Source organism: Lipotes vexillifer, unplaced genomic scaffold (genome assembly GCF_000442215.2).
Source record: "Lipotes vexillifer unplaced genomic scaffold, Lipotes_vexillifer_v1.1 scaffold107, whole genome shotgun sequence".
Taxonomy (NCBI): domain Eukaryota; kingdom Metazoa; phylum Chordata; class Mammalia; order Artiodactyla; family Lipotidae; genus Lipotes; species Lipotes vexillifer.
The window spans coordinates 491,763-498,086 of NW_006777108.1; the positions used below are offsets into that span (position 1 = coordinate 491,763).

The window sequence follows — 6,324 nt, forward strand, 5'->3', positions numbered from 1 at the left end:
CTTTGTGATCAAATTATCTGTTACCACAATGCAACAGGATCACCATGAATGCTATAAAAGTAAGTGTATTTGTTTGATATGAATAAAACTGTGAATATTATATCTGGTGGTTCTTTTGTATTCTCAGTGAGTTCTGCCCACTGATAACCAGAGTGTATCATCAGTAAGTTCTTGATTGATCTGATCTGGGTCCTACTTTTAAAGACTCATACTAACAGATTAAAGAGCTAAGGGGAAGAAACTTAATCCATCATTGCCTGTCACCAGACAGTCCAACTATTATGCAATATCATTACACTTTCCATGGTCCTCTTAAGTTAATAATTAAATTAGAACTAAATGAGAGACCCAGTGCTATTCAGTTGTTAGATTTTCACAACTTTGTAGTTTTTGCCAGGAAGTATAAGCCTTAGAAATGGACGGATTTTCCTGTGAGTTCATAATTGAAGTGATGACATTTAAAGAGTAGTACTGGGCTTCCCTGGTGGTGCGGTGGTTGGGAGTCCGCCTGCCGATGTGCGGGACGCGGGTTCGTGCCCCGGTCCGGGGGGAGGTCCCGCGTGCTGCGGAGCGGCTGGGCCCGTGGGCCATGGCCTCTGGACCTGCGGTCCAGAGCCTGTGCTCTGCGGCAGGAGAGGCCGCAGCGGTGGGGGGCCCGCGTACCGCAAAAAATAAAAATAAAAAAAAATAAGAGTAGTACTAATGCATTCATTATCAATTCCTATCCATTGGTGTAGAGACAGTGACCTTTTATAAATCTTATTTTTGGTGTATGCAATTATGCCTTTAAATAGTGGCTCTTAAATTTCAAAGGAGAAAATAAATTTTTAATCTATTAGAATACTAGTCTTCTGAAAGTTCTCCAACTGGCTCCTGTTGGTTTTAAGTCAATAGTTCCCATTGTTATTATTATGCCAGTTTTAGAAACAAATAAATCTTCCACAGACCTCAATCTGTCCTTCCTTCTTAAGTTACCTTATTGTGGTGATTTTGTAAAGCAAACAAGTTTGCTGTGTCTTCTTGTTACGTATATACTTAAGTAATAGTGCACACACACTCTGCCAGGATTGTGAAATGAGTAATGCTAATATGCCCTTCAAAACAGAATGTTTTTGTTCTGCAAATAAGGAAAATAAGTTTATGTACAAATTTTAAAATCAGATCTTCTTCCTGCTCAAAATTAAGGATACTGACTCTAATACTCAGTCTTGGCTAGTTGTACAAAATTTTATTTCAGTAGTTCATTCAGTAAGTGTTTATTGAGTATACGTAGATAATGCTGGCTCTATTCTAGGTGCTTGGGATGTATTATGTGCAAAAGAGACAAAGATTCCTGCATTTATGGAAACTGCATCCTACAGACAATAAATATAATAAATAAGTTATACAGTATGTTTGAAGATGAAAACTATTATGGCAAAAAAGGAGAGCAGGGTAAGGTGGATAGAGGGCTATGATGGAGTTTTTTAAGTGTATGGCCTCAGGAGAAGATAACATTTGAGCAGAGACCTGAAGGATGTGAGGGAGGGAGTCTTGTGGATTTCTGAGAGGAGCACATCCCAGGCAGAGAGAAGAGCTTGTGCAAAGGCCCTGTGGTAGCAGGAGGGTGCCTGGCATGTTTAAGGAAGAGCAAAGAGACTTGTGTGTCTGGAGATGAGGTCTAAGAGGTAACATCAATGAAGTTGGAGGAGGGCCTGATCAAGTATAGCCACACAGGCCCTTGGAAGGACTTTGGCTTTTACTCAGAATGAAGTGAGGAGCTATTTTCTAGGTTTTGACTAACAGCGTGATATGGTCTGACTGACTTTTAGAAAGAATAATGGTGACTGTGGGGCTGAGAATAGATGTAGTAGGACCAGGACCTGGATTGGACTAAGGAGGCTATTTAGGAATCCAGGCAATTATAAATGGTGTTTGAAAATCTAAGTTTTATAATCTAGTTATGTAAATTTAATTCCCTAGGAAAGAATTTATATCTAGTGGCCTGTGTCTGAAAACAGAAACGTGTAATAGGAAACATTCTGACAAAATTGATGCCAGATATGTAAATGTGACAGCAAATCTACCAACTGAATTTTGAGTTATTGAATCATACTGAACTATACTTTATATCTGGATTGTGGCACAAAAATAAAACATCCTAACCCTAGATACATGTTTTCATTATGCATTTGGAGAGAACAAAGGTGGAATTTTCCTCTCCTCTTTTGCCTTTATCTCTGCTCCCTTTCTCTCTCCCTTCAGTGTATGATAATTACATGCTGAGACATTATAGGTGAAATTGTGAGGTTGATAACATATATGTGACCGAAGTAACACTTGCTGTTACCTGACTTCCCTGCCAAAGTCCAGTAAAAGAGGTATCTATCTTCTATTGGCCATTAGAAAACATCTGGAATGTACTTTTTAGTAAACTAAACCCTCATCCATGGTAAAGATGTGGATGTGAATATGTTATCCAAAATCTATTGATAGTTTATAATTTTTAAAACCTTTATGTATTTATATAACAGGAAAATAAATCTAAAGTGTTTTTAAACACATACCCAAAGAGATCAGCTTCAGGAATTAGCAAGACTGTATGATCCAGGCACCCAATCTTAAGTCTTCTCAACACCTTAGCTCCCAAAGATCTAGTCATACCGAAAGCCTTTCAGTTCTCTGTGAAAGCTGTGTTCCCTGGCCCCAGGTCTTTTGCATGTATCGTTCCCTTTTCTTGGGGAGATCCTTTTACCCCCCACTTCAGCAGGCTCACTCTTACTCATATGTAAGGCACATATTAGGTAGCACTTCCTCCAGAAGTCCTCCCTGTTTGTTTTTTGTTTTGTTTTGTTTTTTGGCCGCACCATGCAGCTTGTGGGATCTTAGTTCCCTGACCAGGGATTGAACCCTTGCCCCCTGCAGTGGAAGTGTGGAGTCCCAGCCACTGGACTGGACCATTAGGGAATTCCCCCTCCTTGTCTTTTTTTTTTTTTTTTTTTTTTTTTGTGGTACGCGGACCTCTCACTGCTGTGGCCTCTCCCGTTGCAGAGCACAGGCTCCGGACACACAGGCTCAGTGGCCATGGCTCACGGGCCCAGCCGCTCCACGGCGCGCGGGATCCTCCCGGACCGGGGCACGAACCCGTGTCCCCTGCATCGGCAGGCGGACTCTCAACCACTGCGCCACCAGGGAAGCCCCTCCCTGTCTTCTTAATTCTGTGTTCCCTTTGTGTTTCCACTGGGTAACCCCCATGATAGCACTTCTCATATTCTATCATAGGTGCTTGTTTTCTTATCTAACCACAAGACTGTGAGTTATGTAAGATGGCGAATGTCTTGTGTCTTTTGTTTTTTTGGTATCCTGAGCACCCAACAAATGCCTGGTCCATATTAGGTATCTAATAAAAAATGAGTCCTGTCTATAGCCTTCCTCAATATTTATCATCTTGCCTATTTCCAGAGCATTCACTTAATAAATATTAGTCAGCATCTACCATGTGCTGCGCACTGAGCTAAGTGCAGGGGACAGAAGTGACTGTGAGGCTAAGTAAAACACCTATGCATGGAGATTAGATTCTATAGACTTTCCATCTATCAAAAAGAAACTTTGTGTAATTTAAAAAGAGATCAAAACATGCAGTGGAGAAGAAAATAGGGACCGGCGGATTGGGTCTGTGGGCTTTTTATCTTATAAAGGATAAGATGACTTTCTTTAATATTTTGACTTGATAGTTATTTCACCCACAGTGAAAACTACATGTCTACAGAGTCTGATTCTATAAACCTCTTTATAAAGCACATTTCCTTCAGTCTGAGACATCCGCTACATACATTCTCTCACATGCTATCTAAGTAGCGAAATGTGTTTGTGTTGAAAGTATTGGGTTAAAGATTTGTATAGGAGATGGATCTGGGAACTAGGGAGACTGAAGCATATTTCACACCTCAAGGAGAGCCCATTTTTTCTGAGCCACAGAATACCTGTATTTATAATTTACCACTTCTCATTGCATAAGACAGTGGCATTGCAAACAGCCTTGACAAGAAGAAGCAAAATGTCCTCAGGTTTAACCGTGGTTACTTTGCTGGTGAAATCATGAACCGCAACTCAATCCTAATAACGGCAGCCCACGTGGAAAACAGTTTCCCAGAGTTGTCAGCTGTATTGATAGTAGATTCTAAAGTATGAATTAAAGGGACAGAAGACACAGGGCGACACTTCTCCGACTGGGAGAATCCCTTTACCACCTGCTTTTGCTTCTTTTGTCAGGACACTCCCTTCCTGGCTATGCTCTCTGCCCTTCCTCACTGTGCATCCCTCGCCCTTGACATTCCACGCTGCATGTTGAAAAATGGGATAGAAGCTCGGGCAGTGGGTAGAAGGAATTTTAAGCATTCTTACTTAGGGATTTGGGATAAGAACCCATGCCTGGCATACTCAAAGAACATCAGGGACAGGATGACTGGAATGCAGTGAGTCATGAGGTGTGATGAGAAGCCAGTGGAGAGCTCTGCATAGAGGAGTAACCTGATATAAATCATGCTCTGGCAGCATGTGGGAAGTAGGCTGTGCGGGTACAAAGACAGATTAAAAGTTGGGATAGGAAGATATTGCCAAAGTGCAGGTAAGAGATGGTGCTGGTTTAGCCCGGGGTGGTAGTGGTGGAAATGGGAAGGGATTCCACCACTGGAATTGGTAAATTGGATTCTGGATTGGATGTGGGATGTAATTCAAAGGAGTCAAGGATGAGTAAGATTTTGATCCTGAACAACTGAAAGGACAGAGTTACCACTCTCTGAGATGGGAGAGACTATAGGAAAATGGGGATGGATAGGTATGGAAAAACTAGCTCACATAGTCTGAAATTGTGATTTGGACATGAAAAGCTAAACCTCCATCAGAGCTTTTAAGTAGGTATTTGGGGATAGAAATCTAGAGTTTGGAGGAGAGATCAATACAGGAGATACACATTTGACTCAACAATATATAGATAATATTTAATGTCTTGAGAGTGGATGAGTACATGTGGGGAATGAATGCACATTGAAAAGAGAAGTGGGCCCTGGGCCCTTCAGCAAAAGGAGGGTTTTATAACGAAAAGGACTCAGCAGGGGAGACTGCGAGGTAGTAGCCAGCAGGTAGAGAACCAAGAGGAGGTGGATCCTGGAAGCCAGGTGAAGTGTTTCAAGAAGGAGAGCATTGTCAGCTACTTTTGATGCTGCTGATTGGATGAGAGCTGAAAAGTGATCATTAGATTTGACAACATGGAAGTCACTTGACAAGGACTGTGTGCGTAACACACGCACACGTATTCATGCATACAGAGAGAGAGAGAGAGAGAGAGAGAGAGAGAGAGAGAGAGAAATACAGGGGGAAAATCTTAACAACTGACGAATCTGGGCAAAAAAAATATGGGAAATATTTGCATGATTATTGCAATTTTTCTGTAAGTTTGAAATTATTTTAAAATAAAATGTTTTAAAAAGAGATAATGGTGAGAAAGGAAGTGAAGACAGAACATACAGGCAACGCTTTTGAAAAGGGAAACATAGAAATAAGACTGATAGAGGGAGTGAAGTGTGTGATTAAGGAAGTTTTTTTAAAGGTGGGAGAGATTATGGTATGTTGTATGCTGATGGGAAGGATCTAGTGAACAAGGAAATATTCATGATGCCAAACAGGAAGTAGTTGCTAGAGGCACTGCCCTTGACCTTCTGAATTAGAAGGGCTTTTCCTCGTCCTCCTCCCATCCATCACAAGAATCTGTTCTATAGTATTCTCAAGGGCATCTGGCCATCAGAACTCTGGGCATGCTAGGGAGTAGAGGAAGCTTTTTTCCTTTCTCGTATGCTTTCCAATGACCTTGTAACAAATTCGAAAAGCTTCGTTACCTTTTAAAATGAAACTTAGGCATCCTTGTATCAAATCCAAAGACCTCACAATCACTCAAAGTTGTGAAAGTCTCCCTCTTTCCCCTTCAGTCCTACCCTGTAAAGGTTGCCTCTGTTTGCAGTTTGGGGATGTAGCTTCCACATTTTCAACTAGATTGCAAAAACACGCACATATACAGCAGAGCAAGCTTTAAAAATCATTCTGTACATAATTTCCCCAACTCGCTCACCCTACCCGCTCCTGCATCTCAGTTACTAGAGCAAGCATGTCCCTTCAAATCAGTACATAAAAATTTACTATATTTTTAGCAGCTACATAGTAGTCCAATATGTGGGTGTAACGCAATTTATTTATAGGTTTCCCTTGAGAACATTCTTGTATTTTCCCATACTTGTACTGGTATTAAATATTTCCATTTCACTATATATATATATATATATATATATATAT

General features: G+C 40.9%; 1 protein-coding gene across 1 annotated transcript in view; it reads left to right on the forward strand.

Annotated features, from left to right (window-relative positions):
* The window catches only part of COL28A1 (collagen type XXVIII alpha 1 chain), a 161,550-nt gene that overhangs the window by 113,347 nt on the left and 41,879 nt on the right, over window positions 1-6,324 (forward strand).